Here is a 15,309-nt window from a genome sequence, read left to right as displayed (position 1 = left end):
CTCCGCCTCACGACCAAAGACAGCTGAGATAGGCTCCAGCTCACCTGCAACCCTAATGAGGATATTCACTCTTCAAAATATATAAATGGACGGAGATATGGCAACATAGTGCACTAGTTCTGTGTGTCAGCTAGGGTAGGATATGATAAGATTGGGTGCTGATGTCACCTGAGGTCTGTCTGTTGGCAGCAAAGTGAGAGCAAACAGGATCATTTGCAAACTCAATAATTCCTTGTAAAGGGAAAAAGAAGACTCTCCCGTCTGGAAGCAAATTGACACAATGCCACCCCCCTTCCCTCCACTGTTGGAAGAAAAAGTGGGCGAGCACGCCATTAGTAGCAAGTCGCTCGCACTGATCGTCAGCATAAGAAGGAGCTTTCAACTCCCGCTGGCTGTCAGCAACTCTGGCAGCTCTTAGGCAGCTTTAGCTTCGACTCGGCGGCTTTGCAAGAGAGGCAGCGGTCTGGGGGCTGGTGGAGGAGGGGATGACAAAATCAGTTTCTTGTGCGGTGGATCTGTTAAAAGGGGGTTTGAGATCAAAGACGGCCTAAGTGGGTCAAAATTACCTTGACCGTCTGAGTGCAGTCACATTTCCAGAGGCGAGGGCGGCGGTAGCGGAGGGTAATCTGCAATGTAGAGAGCAGATTAACATTTTACAAAGAAGATTCCACCCCAAAGTCATCAGATCAAAGCTCCCCCCAACCCCACTCCTTTCTTTTTCTCTTGCTCTCACACGGATGCCTGTGTTTGGAAATACAAATACTTTTGTAGATTTTTCAGGTATCGGCACTTGACTAATATTCTTTTTTTTTTTTTATACGACTTTTGATATCTGTACTTTTTACTTGTTACTTTTTTCAACCCTTGACAGTTCACTGTGAAAAAGACGTTGTGTGTTTCCTCACCACGTCGCATTTCAGATTGTGTTTTTCCCCAACTACTCGAAAAAAAAAAAAACAGCAATATCGACAGCCATATTGTGGAAACATTTTTTTATTTCAAAGGGATGAGTTGACTTTGAGGCTTTGCACGTTTTGACCAAAATGCACCACCGGATTCTAGTTAAGATAAGTAAGGGTAAGGTAATAAAACTGAAAAATCTAACGTATTTATTAGCCGATGTCTCGTCGTGATCCTCGCTGCCGGGCTTGTAGATCACATTCCTCTTATAGCCTGCAGTTTCATTCATTCTTCATTTTCCATTTTTAAACTTAAATTTGTTGTGTAACAAGTATTTAGAAGGTTGGAAACCATGTCGGGGGGGTCGCAATGGCATAATAGAGGCGTAACCCCCCCTCAAAGTAAAAATCTAAAATAAAATATTAAAATAATAATACTAAAAAGTCAACCTCGGTTTTTCACCTTTTGCGGAGGTTTCTGGTTTTCTGGTCCCCATAAACCACGATAAATGCGGATTTCCTCCAAATATAGAGAGGGAAAGTCAATTGCAAGTTGAGATCTGAAAATTGGAGGGATAAAACACCTTCAATTGGAGCATGAAGCCATAGATAACGGGAAAGTAAGACGTTCCCCATCCATGGTCTTTTTTAAGTATTGTTTGATGTTGTCGGCTACAAAAATGGTTCATGGTGAATGCATGATGGATTGTGGCAGCCTGAAAAACACCATCTTCTGTTCTGGTCGCGATAGTGTAACGATGCTGAAGCCACACACTTCCCAACATGCCTGTAAATAATTGTATATAATTGCATTAAGTTCAAAGTTGCTCTTTTTGTGCTTTGTCATAAGTGTGTATGTGACGTCTTTGAGATGGGAGCGCAAGGGAGCAGAGATTCAAGGCTTCAAAGGAACATTGTAGATGAAAGGGTAGGAGTGCCATATAAGCTTGAAGGTTGGCCTAAGCAAGAAGTCAGTACGTTAGGTGACTGGGCGTTAGCTGTGGCCGATAGCAGCTCCTAAATGAATGTGCACTCTGTTCCCGCTTGTGGCAATAAAGCCACTGAAGTGCATCGTCGTCCTCTAAACACAATAGATCTCAAATTAATCTGAAAAGAAATACAAACACTTGCTTTTGCCACCTCTGAGAAAGAGAACATTCTGGAGTGATCACAGTGTTAGAAGTGTCTTTTATACTGTTTGGTGTTGAAAGAAGCTGTCATTTTGGTAGCTCCTGAGCAGACACAACTGGGCACCAGTCTAATTGCACACTGCTGTGGAATGGCATTTATTACTCAGCCAGTAAGTCAGCCAATTGGGTTGTTTCGGTCACTCTAGCACAAACAAGCTGATTGGCCACAAGGCTGGTCACACATTGCTGTGGGATGGCCCGTTAATTGGTTTAAATAACAATGAGGAAGACAATTTTTGTTGAGTTAGCTATGACAGCTATTTTCACGGCAAGTTCTCGAGCAGTAGGATCCCAGTTTTCCTTAATACAGTATGTAAATAAAACACTACGATGGAATAGTCACAAGGTTTGAAAACTAAAAAAAAAGGCCTGAAACAAAATAGCACTTAGAACAGCATGCCCAAGGCTACAAGGTTAAGAAAAGCCTACACTAATCTTCTTCATTTCTAAGATTTTCAGATATTGATAGTATTGACATATTGGGAGCTGCACACACCTCTCACAGCACTTTCTCAATTGTGACTGCACAAATCCTACTAAGATGGCAAGTCTTAGCACAGCTAATCAGTGGAATTTTGCTTATCTGGTAAGATGAGGAGAAAAAACTTTTGACGTGCTCAAAAAAAAAAAAACTGACTGCAATTTTTCAATCTGCATTCCAATCTTAGTTTTAATCGCTATTAAAATCGAACCCAATGTAGTTGTGTTTTCAAAATTGTGCCCCAATGTTATCAGATAAAACATTTATTTTGTGAGTTGGTTTATTTTTGTAAATATTTGGTTAGTTCATCAGAACTCAAGTGAATTCTAAATCAAAAATTAGAAAAATAACAATCCATTATTTTAGGACACAAACTTATTTTTTTTGCTATCGCAACTCTCCATTTTAATAATCAAATATGACCCATGTGATAAAAAGTTTGTCCACTTTGTCTCTAACATGACTGGCACGTCCTAGCTGATTGGTCATACAATGCTGTGAGATTCGCAAGTCAGCCAACATGGTCGTTTCGATCACTTCGCAATGTTTGAGTTGAACTCTGAAATTGGTATCTCCATTCTTTCTAAATTTGCATTGTTTGTCTCCAACAAACAACACTTGTCCAAAACTAATCTCGCCTGTTTTGCGAGGGGAGAGCGAAATGTCTGTCTGTTGGTGAGGCAGAAATAAACCTTGGCAGTTACTCAATGGAAGCGCTTTGTGGGAGCAAGAAGAGTCATAACAGATTACAGTAATAGGGACCGAAGCCTGCTGTGAATCGTGAACAACCAAGTAATTGAGTAATTGTGGGTTATCATTTCCTATATTAATAGATTAAACCAAATCTAGAACGGATTATTGGCATTTCTATTAACTTCTGTGGGAAAAGTTGATTTGCAATATGAGCATTGTCATGAATTGAATTAAACGTTGAGTGTACTTTTTTAGAATGACAATCAAGGTTCAAATTGTAAGGCTAAACTCAAAGTCAGGGTCTCACTGTATATTTGTCTCCCTTCCAACTCCTCTGCATGCCTTTCTTTCAACTTTTGTGACGAGCAATGTTGGGTGGAATTTACGAAAATCATCTTTCCGCACTCCATTAGTGTGTGGTGTAATTTGTGCCCTTGCTAATTTGAGCCCGGCCTTGGGTGCATGTGAGCATCTCTCACTAAAGGCGCCTTTAAAAGCGTTTGAAGCCTGCTGGTCGCCTCGTTTCAAAGCTGCAGCTGTTTTTTTTTCCTCCTGGTGTTTGGCGGCTTTAATTGATGTTTATTTTAGCATCGGGGGTTCCGATTCTTTCATGCAAATGTCCTACATGCGGCCAGTACTGGGTCATGATGTGGCTTGGCCTTAGCGTGTGTACCGTTCATGTGTTGTGGCAGGCAAAACAATTGCAATGCTAATAACAGCATCCAAGGGTACTTTTACACGTTAACATCATCGCCAAATAATTTTCCTTCTTTTTTTTTTTCTTCTGAAAAACAAATATTGTCAAAAAAAACAACTGCTTCAGTGAACTGTGACTTTAACATGAACATAATGTCATGGAAATTTTCCAGTCAGGTTTTAAGGTGAGCCAGAGCTCAGAGTCAGCCCTATTATGAGTTTTTAATAATGTCCTCCTAGCAAATGACCATGGCGACTATTTGTGTCTTGTTTTGTTGGATCTGACCAAAGCGTTTGAAACAGTGGATCACATTATTCCGGTGGGTCGTTTACGGAAGAAGGTGGGCATCAGTGGTAGCGCTTTAGAGTGGCTTAGATCCGACTGTGGTGTACCGCAGGGTTCTGTTTTGGGGCCCTTGCTATTTTCACCTTATTTGTTGTTTCTAGGTTCCATCCGAAAAAAAAGTATTTCTTACCGCTGCTAAGCAGATGACAGTTCAATCTATTTCCCGTTGCGCAAAAATGATACATTTTCCTGAAGGCCACTTTTGTCCTGTCCTGAAGAAATCCTGGATGGCACTGAATTTCTAAAATTACAACAAAAAGGAAACCTAGGTTATGATGTTTGATCCCTGTGGCCCTTCTCCATTCCCTGTTGACCTGGGCCCCCTGGCGTCTTATCTAAAGCAACGCTGTCAAACTTGGGTTTTAAATCGGACAGTGACTTTAAACTGGATCGGCAAATCCAGCTTCTTTCATCTCAGGCAGCTGTCTAAGGTAAAGCCTTTCCTTTCTCAACAGCACTTAGAAACGGTAATCCTTACATCTTGGCTAGATTACTGGAATACAATTTACTTTGGAGTCAACCAGTCCTGCCCCAAGCACCTCCAGTTTGTCCAAAATGCTGCTGCTCGCCTCCTAACTGGTCCTCGTGAAAGGGAGAACATAACTCAAATTCTGAACTCCCTTCACTGGCTCCCTGTACATTTTAGAGTTCATTTTAAGATACTTTTGTCTTGAAATCTTTAAATGCTCTTGCCTCGCCTTACATTTCTGATCTATTCCACACCTACGCACCTGCCCGGTTCCTCGTATACTTGCGGACCGGATTGAGCATTTTCTGTTGTCGGTCCTTCCCTTCTGTTAAATATTAGGCAAGCCCCCTTTTTTTCAATTTTTGAAACTCGTCTTAATACATTATTTTTATTCTTTGGCTTTCGACTCAATATGAGACTTGAACTTATTTCATGTTGTCTGCTGTATTTGTGTTTGTATTCAATGATTGATTAATAATTAGTAATTGATCAAAAGAAATGTTCATTTGTGTTATTAATTCACTGGTTTCACTATCTTTGTTATTGTATGACTGGTTTTTAATCCACGTACAACACTTTGTATGCAGCAATGGTTTTTTTAAAGTGCTATATAAATAAAGTTGATTTGAGCAACCTTGATTAGATAGCTGCAAGCTTTATCCAAGACTAGACTCCAAGTACAAAATGTCCATTCATCAAGTGAAACATGCTTTGAAATGCCAGCTAAATATGTAAAGAGATATAACGTAAGAAACACATGCACTTGGCCCAGGCAACACTAGAGAAGTCTGTGGAGATGAATCGGCGCACGTGTTCTGTTTTTTCTCTCTCACACAAAGTTGTGGGAGGACAAGCGGAATAAGTGAGGACAAAGTCAACCTGTATCACAAGCCACTTTGTCACTGCCTGTTGAGTATCAGGAAAATCCAATCATATATATTTTTTATTTTACTTTTGTTATACGTTTCTCTTGTAACTCCACCAATGTGGACAAAAGTGATAACAGAGATAAAGTCGACCAGGTAATTGGACAGCTTTTGTCGGCTGTGTGATAGCACTTGCATTCACGCGGTATCCCACTTTACTTGATTCCGTTGACAAGGTGAAAAAAACCCGTCAAATTCTGCGTCTACGCTACTGTGACATCTCTTATGTGACAATTTTGCTGGATCGCTGTGTGAAAGAGGCTACACTTCACTGTATCAGCTGAGGGGAGGTGTGGTGGGAGGGCGGTTGTTTGGGGGTCGCAGGGTTTTGATCGTTGTCACCACACTGTCATGGAGGTCTTCCGCTTGCTCCCCACCATTTCCTTTTAGCCGAGCGATGGGCTAAGCTGTAATTGGGAGCAGATGAGGAGGCCCCTGCGTGCCTCCACGCTGATGTCAACCTGGCTGAGGGAAACACATGGAGGGGCTGGGGGCCAGGAGACAATTAGCGAGGGAGGGTGCACGTGGCCAGAACACATTGTTCGAGAGGCGGGAACATTCTCTGTACATTTTCAGGTGAACCCATGGAGAATTCTTGAAAAGGCTAAAATGGAGGCCAGAGTGTGTGATGCCATGAAGTGCGACCGCTGTCTCTCAAATGAGCATCAGCACCGTGTTTCCAGGCGATGGTGGAATACGTATGTGTGAGCTCTTCATATGTTTTCTTCTGATGAGTTGCCGCTCATAAAAAGATTTCAACTCACACCTGCTCACTTTTAAAGACAAGTTATCGGGTTTTTAGTCACAGGCCAGTCTCAGACTGAGATTTTACAATGTCCGTGAAAAGACTGATCTGAAACAGCTGAGATGACCACCTTACACTTTTAAACCCATATCATGATGAGCGGTGACGCTAGCAAATGCTGATTTATTGTCAGTGTGTTCAAGATCGCAAACGTTTGCAAAGTCGTTCATCAGACATTCCATTTTTAAACATGTTCAAAATTTCTTACAGACAAGAAAAGCTGTTTGTGAATCAAAAACCTTTCTAAACATTTCAAAGTAAAGAAATAAGTTTGGGTTCTTATGACTAAAAGAAAAAAAACATTTTAAAATGTTTTGAAGACATTAATCAAAGGTATGGGAGAAAAAACTTTTGAACCTGTATTTAAAAGAAATTCCACTTGGGGCTGATATTACTTGTTCGCAGCTTATTCCATTAGTGTGCAGCATGACAGCTAAATGCAGCTTCACCATGTTTACTTTCAACTCCATTCGTCAGTTTGTTAGTCATCCAGTTGGTTGGCAAATCAGTCAGATAAGATAAGATGTCCTTTATTAGTCCCACAATGCGAGTTAGTTAGCCATTTGCTTGTTTGGTCAGTCAGTCAGTCAGTTATGCCACGACCAAGACTGGTAGGAAATGTAATACTTTATGTCAAACACAACTGGTAATGACGTCAATGTGTATCCAGAACCAATTAACGGTGTTAAATGTCTGCGCTACTGCATGCTATTCTGAGTATTGCGTAATAAAACAAATACAGAATGTGCGATTCAGCTCTTGTATTGTATTTTATTCCGTATACATAATACCTCATTATGTGGAAAGAGTGCGTAAACCCGATTTGTCATTGTTACATCGTGAATATATTAGCCAATGCAAAGCCATTGCATCCCAACAAGGCGTGTATTAATGGCGTGCTGCGTGGACTTCCGAATGCGCCTGATGCAGGATGACATCACCATTGACCTTCCCGTGCCCAACCCCCTCATTCGTGGTCTCGACCTGCCTCCCTTGTCTGTGGGAACACCACTTCATTACGTGGAGATGAATTGCCTTATTGTGAAACGCTCTGGCAGAGTTGGTGCTGGACATCGGGGGGAATCATTCGGTGACCTAGCTTCAGGGGTCAGTACACCCTCTGTTTGGAAAACATCTCACGTAACGCATCGCTGGGCTGACTGGCCGGCTGCCCCCCTCTTCTGAGTCGAGGGCCCTCTCGCAGCCACGCCAACGTTGTGACGGACAGCACTGACGGGTGTGTAGCACACGAACGCCAATCCTCACTTTGTCTTCAGATCAAATTCAACTATGGAAGGAAACATACACTAGTCGCAAATAAATTATGATATTAGGCTTTCTGGGTGAATACGTATTTATTATAAACTTTACAAGTAAGCCTAATTTGACCCACTCTAAACTTTTGAATGCACAAAAAGTGAATTTCACAGCAGGTATTTCATCCACAAAAATAATTCCAAGGATGTCCACTTTTGTGCCTTTCTGTGACTCTTCTATTCTCACTTTTTCTGTGTTGCAACATACTGATGACATGCTAAGGTAAAGTGAAGCATTGTGAATACTTTCCGGTTGCACTGCACATGTACAGCACGTCCTCCATTTTGGGTGTGACCCCCAACAATGAATGAGATTCCCGGCGTGTGCTGTGGCCCACAGAAGCTCCTAGATGAGTGTGCTCAGTGGGTCTGTGTGTTTTAGCATACTCCCGGCATTCAATAAATGGCTGAATAGTGCTCCACCAACCGTGGCTCTCCTTTCCGACATATAAGGGCATTGCATTACGCACCTTTTGTACGTTAAAAAGCGATCGTTTAAGATTGGGCAATATAGTGGGGATGGAAACAATGAGGCTCAAAAGAGTTGGAGGATCAGACCTATGCATTTAACACTGCATTTACGGTTCACATTTAAGCAGCTGAACAGCAAAAACCTTTAGCCAGCTTACATTGTCTTTTCAATTTCCCTCACGTGTCTCGTGATCAGTCGCCACAACTTTGGCACATGCAGATGCCACAGTCATCTTCCGGGTAAACGAGGTCACCATTAACACATACACACCCTGAAATCCAATGGGTTGCCAGTCCCTCCCCGCCACACCAGTGGGCCATTCATCCAGACGACGGTTTATTTAACTAAGCTCCGAGACGTGGGACTGCCGCGGAATTCATTACTGCAGGCCGTTAACGGGCCACTGGTGTTTGGAATACTTTGCGCAGCCTTTGATATTGCGTTCCCTGCAATCCAGTCGCAGAGGCACCACGGTCGGATTGCAGCCGGTGTTGGATCACGTATTTCCAGCGCCAGCGTGTTGACACGGTGTGACTGAAAATCTAATCATTGGCTTGACGTTCAGGTTACATGTAAACACATTAGTTCAACCAAAATGGGACCATATCACATTTCGCATGAGCGTTGAGCTGAGACACCTGTATAAGACATTGCAAGTAGACTCTCATGAAGTTGGTTGACCAGCATACTGACTTTGTACAAGACACTTACCAAACGGATATCCTGCATGGTACATACCTTTGATACATACAACACAGTACACCCCTGCTATTCTTTTGCCCCCCTAAAATGTTTATAATTGCCTGTATTGATGGTTTAAACCATAGGTATGACACAAACACTCTTTACATCATTTAAAACTCTTCTTACAACATTATCCATAAAATGATTCCCTATATATATAAAGTAGTTTTGATAAAATGCACCGGAATTATGCATATACATGCTAAGAAGCAAAAATGATTTGTGACGTCCGATAACATTTAAAGGGGAAGTCAAGCCCCAAATTTTTTTGATGAGAACATGTTCTATAAAGGCCCACTAGTTGAAACATGGAATTTTGATTCATATTGCATTTGTGGAATATGAATTAAGCAGCAAAATCCATCCAATCGATTTTGTCACGTCTGTAAACTGAAAATGACATCGTGGTTGCTCAAGTCTTAGATAAAAACCAACCATGGCTCCGCTTCAGAAAACAGGTGAGCCCTGAGCAACTGTGACAGATTGGCCACCACTTGAGATGGCTAAAAATGGGTGGATTTGGCTGCTTAACTCATATTCTACCAATGCAATCTTCATCAGAGCGCCATTTTTAATATAGTGAAGGTGCATACAAGATATTATCGGGAAGAATTTTTGGGAGTTGACCACCCATCTAAGGCTAAACTCTGCTCCTCCCTTTCATACACATTTCTCTGCCGAAATGAATCACTTCACCTTACTTCTTTGATTGCAATTACTACTTTCCTAGCCATAGCTTTGGCATTACACAATGAGCCCCAATCGTGTTAGCAAATAGCTATGAAGAGGTTTTACACGACAAACGTAGTGGATAGGCGGGGGCCAACTCTACACTGACCTTCAAACATATCGGAGCATTGTGTAAACATTGTGGTTTGACCACAATTTCCAATCGACACAATCACAGGAGTAAAGATAACGATTTTTTTTCGTAAATATTTGTAACTGAACCAAACTCAACAGAATATTTGCCAACCCAATCCCCGTGCTTGCATCGCTTTTGGTACAAAGGCTTCCTGCCACATTCCAATAACATACATGTTAGGTTCATTAATCCAAATTGTCCATTGGTGTGAGTGTCAATGTTTGTTTGTCTTTTGTGCCTTGCAATTGACTCACTGATTCACAGGTCCATGATGTATATCACATCTTGCCCAAAGTCAGCTGGGCTGGGCACCAGCAAACCGTGGCCTTAAATGGCTACAAGCATTAAAGGAAACGGCTGGATGCTAAATGACATTTGATTTCCTTTAAGATGATATTTCATACGTTAACACATTAAGTTATGCTCGTTGACACATTCTCTAACTAGATTCCCTCAAAGAGCAGCACGTGTCCTTTTTAAGCCTTTTAGTTTGCTGCTAAATGTTGCATTTAAGTGTAGCCAGTTCCAGCGAGCAGACAGGCTGCATGCCTCCAGCAGCACTGTAAAGATTTAAAATAATTCCACCACAACAAAAAAACAACATTTGTGTGTCGGTTCCTAGCCGCCCCACAGAATTGTGCCTGTAGCTGCTTGGCAACAACAACAAAAAAATAATATTTCTGAATAAAGGCTACACTTTCTTCAGCGGCTGTGAAGTGCCTCTTACAATGAACAAATAAATAATAAAGCGCATGTTTCCTTTTACGGCAGTCTTTCTGGCACAAGTGGAGAGTCAGCCTTGAAGAATAAGACATTAATAACACAACAAAGATGTTGGCAGCGTCACTTTTCTTCCTCCAGCTGGCTTCTCTCGCTCAAAGCAACCACTGGAGATGTTTTTGGATTTCTTTTTTTTTTTTTTTTTTTACATTGTTCTAGCTCCCCCAGAGTGAAAATACAGCTATGTAGACCCTACACATGCATGTGTATATGAATATACACTTTGTTCTATTTATTCTGTAGCCCCTTTCACACTGCTTATAAAAGCTGTGTATTTTTCCCTACATAGAGTGTATTTCATTTAGATTTGCAGCAGTACTTTGACTTTCATGTTTAATTTGTTTCATGACTAAGCTAGTAACTCACATCAAATCAGTTTTCCCCACTGAAATGCCATTGATTCGTTCCAGCCCCCCCACAAAGAACATAAAATATAACAAAAAAACGACCGGATGAAAAATAAACTGGTTTTATTGTTTTGTTAATTAAGATGAATTGAGATGAAAGTCACACTCTGTGATATGTTCGAGTGTTGATGATTGCCTTTAAGGGGTGTGGCCTCATGAGTGCCATCAAAAGCAGCTGTAGCTGTCAGTCGTCTTCTCCGTTTAATGTGTGTCTAGTTGGTGTTTGCGTGTGATCCATGCTCCTTGTGTGTGTTTTCATTTTGTATTTGTGATTTTGTCCTATTCAATTAGTGGCCAAAAGAGCATCAAAACTTTTTTTTTTTCACACCACATGGGTGACGATGTAGCTGAAGTTTGTTTGTAACTTAAATTTTCACAAATCAAAGCAAAAAGCAAAACTAAGTGGTGCATAGAAACTAAAACGTCTCGTAATTTGGGCCACTTGTAAATCAAGGTACCTCAGAATAATCCCGTTGTTCGCAAACCGTATCGCCGTAGTTTAGGGATCTACAAAAATAATTTGCAATAAATAATGTTCTATCTAGTCAAAAGACCCTCGCTGCACCCTCGGTTGTGATGGTCGCAAAAGCCATATTCGGCAATGACCCTGCAGTAGGCGGGGTTGTACTGAGGAGAGGCTCATTTGCATGAGACAGAATCACCCCCTCATAGAGGGGGAATTTCAGTGAGGCAATTATACAAGTCGATGGTGTAAAGTGTAATGTAAAACTTAGTCTTTGGGGTATTTTGACTAAAGCGTGTCATAGACATTTTGTAAAAACATCTGGGAACTGTTTTCACTGGGGGTGGGGGGAAGCATAATCTGTCTCCGTCGCCAAACTGCATGTGTCAAGTCCCTCTTGGATATTATGTCGCCAGCTTCATATCCACCAAGGATTGGCTGTGAATTTTGCTCTGAAGATCTTCTTTTTAACCCCTCGCTTCAGTGAGAGTCTCTTTGAAGCCGCTCTGTCCTGGTGGCTGCTCTTATCTCAGGAAGCCATTAGTTGATCTCCCTTTCTTTTCTTTCAATAGAGTCAGCTTTTATGGCCGGGCAACCTTTTTCAAGAGCTTCTCGTTGCCCTCGCCAATCCCCCTCCCCATTCCGCCTTCTGTATCCTCACCCCTGCAACACATGACAGCCTGTGTAATTAATGAGCATCATAAACCCTCTCTTTTCTATTAGCTCGTCATTAGTAAACCTGGCAAGTCTGTCATTTTGGACAAAAACACACAGCTCCTTCATTTGATCCCCACATCAAAGGGGGAACCCCACTGTTTTGGGCTGAATACACTAATTGTGTCCTCGTTCTGGATGGGCCCACAACCCCCCGACACCACCCACCACTCCCTCCACCCACCGCTTCAAAAAGACAGCCAGCGCTGAAGGCAAATAGTAGGCAAGCATCGATTCCATCAGCCTACATTTGCAGAGTTTTTGGCAGCATTTTGACACCATTACCAACCAGCTGTGGTGGGAAGTACCGAGAATTCGGTACTGTACTTAAGTACATTTTTACGGTATCACTGCTGAACTTTGGTATTTACTTTTGTGATGACTTTTTCCTTCCTTCTCCACACATCTATAAAACTGTCCGTCCGTCCATTTACCCTTTCATAGCACGATATCGAAACCATATGCCGATACTTATAATAACGTATTTTCCTCCATAAATTTCCATTATTGCTAGTAAATTAATGGTAACACTTTGTTTTGATGATATGAGTGTGAGCCAATGCTAGCAAACAATTAAGGATCCTGTAAAGTGACATAAAGACATCTTGTAAATTTGACACACTGCAGAGAAGAAATTCTAATTTGAGTGAGTAAAGAAATTGGCGAGTATTTTAAATGGGGATTCAAATCTTGAAAAATGCAGACTTTCTCCCAACTTTTAGATGCTGTTGGGATCTCTGTTGACTGCACTCAAAACATATCCCGCAAAACATTGACCTGTCATTCAAATACAGAACCTGCCTGCACGAACCTACCGTAGCTTCCTGGTCGATGTCCGTGCTCTCCCAGCTCCTTCCGAGCCGTGCACACGCTGCCTCCTTGCAAGCAATCTGAGACTAGGCTCGGTGTCATAGCTTGATGGCTAACTTCACACTACTGGTAGAAGTGGGTCAAGTTATCATTATTAAGTAAGTCAAGGAGTTGAAGCAGTACTGCTAATTTTATCTGTTTTTTGTTTGTTTTTTTTCAAAACAATTATATTTACTCGTACTGTATTAAAGGAGTCTATTAAAGTACAGAGTATGAGTACCTTTTGCACTTCTGCCAACCACCGTGTTTCATTTCACATGTTGGCACTAACCGGGCTCGGATGGGCGTTTTATTCCCAAGATTAAAAACGTATAAATACAGTGAGATGTACGGATTATTTCAGGATCATTTTAAGTGGCGATATTAACGCTGTGATTTGGTGGTTAATCCCATACACAAGTGTTTTTTTTTTTGCATGCTTTTTGATGTTTGCATAAATTAAAAGCCTTTCACCACCTTCATTGTCCTTCGCCATGTCTTAATCATTTCGCTGCTAACACGACAAAATAAATTAAGGCCAGAACGAGTTTTAAGGAGCTTACAATAACTCTTTGAACTGTGAATGATGCTCCTGAATATTCGCTGAATGAATAGCTTATATTTAAAAAAAAACTGCCAACAAATTTTCCTGTCGGGAATAATGTAAATAGAAATAATTTTACACTTATGTGATTGTAATTGCCAAAAAGACATTGTTAATACAGAGATTTGTTTCTAAATACAAGATAAATGCTGATAACGTGAGAGAAAGCAAAAACGGAGAACTATGTAGTACACATTTTTTAAACTTTTTTTCATCCTTTTATTTTTTCCCTGATTTAAAATCGTGCCAAGTGACACAGAAAGAAGTTCAGCATGTGCCCCTTCTTCACATCAGCAGTTTTCTGGCGCAATTGTGACGTTAGCTAGCTAGCTTTGCATGTATCCCGAAAATGCATATTCCCTTCGGATCGTCTGCTGGTGTGGCCAATTTTGAGCGCCTCGCTGTGTGAGAGGCAGAAGTGCCAAGAGGGGAAAGAATGGGCTGGGGGGGTTGGGGAGAAGGACTCCATGCTGACGTGGCCGCTTTATAGCCTGACCCGGTGGGGTATACTACAGCTTTAAGCGTTTATATTTTCATGACTCTAACATGTAGTTATGTGTCGGCATAAGAAAGACAGTAAACTACGTTTCATCCAGTTTGGGCGTTGTAGTATTTGATTGACAGTTGACACGGGGTGTGGTTTGAGAGCATTCAGCTGACATGCTCACCGCATTTAAAAGCGGAGACGATGGCTTGCTTTTTCACGATTCAGACGCTTCATTTTATGTACGGGTTGATTTTTCACTCATCCAAATTTGACAGGGAATTTTTAACAACACTCTTCTCTGTGATGTCACACTTGCAAGACATCACTTTAAAGGGACTTTTAAGTGTTACAGGAGGAAGTATGATGGTGTGCTGGTGGATATCACATCTGCCTCGCTGTTCTGAAGTTCAGGGTCTGACTCTCAACTCCCGCCTTCCTGTCTAAAGTTTGTAATTTCCTTGATTGTTTTTGCAACACATATTCTGTGAGAAAGAGCCCCCTCAACAGGAGAATATCACAGGACAGGTCTGAAAAACCACACGGATTAGTGGTGAGAGCATCTGCTTCACGGTTATGAGGTCCTGTGTTTGAATCTCTGTGGAGTTTGCATACTTGGATGGAAATACGGGAAATTAAAGGGGAAGATAACCCCCCCAAAAAATATTTGCAATAATATGTTCTATGTGCCTTCACTAGTCTTAACATGGCATTCTGATTAACATTGCTTTCGTGGAAAAGTGACCACACACGGCAGAACCAGGTTGTGTTGGGGTAAAACCGGTATAATTGAAAAGGGTCTAAAAAGTCAGTGTGGACTCACTCGCAACTTGAATGAGCATAAGCCCTATAAAAAAAAGGATGGGTGGATAAATAGCTGACTGGATGATGTCATAGGAATACTTAATAATTTATCCTAAAAAATGACTTGAGTAAATGTAGGAAGGTACAACCCACTTCTTTACCTACTTGAATTTGACTCCATTTAGCAATGTTGACAACATCTAAAATAAAATGCTAAAAATATACCGATGCGGGAATACCCCTAAATCTGTGCTGTTGACACCACTTCCTGGCATGCTGAATGGCCCACGCACGCCAGGCGA

Source organism: Idiotropiscis lumnitzeri, chromosome 5 (assembly GCF_059441095.1).
Source record: "Idiotropiscis lumnitzeri isolate Australia: NSW breed Sydney's pygmy pipehorse chromosome 5, RoL_Ilum_1.0, whole genome shotgun sequence".
NCBI lineage: Eukaryota > Metazoa > Chordata > Actinopteri > Syngnathiformes > Syngnathidae > Idiotropiscis > Idiotropiscis lumnitzeri.
Note: the sequence above shows the minus strand (reverse complement) of the source record.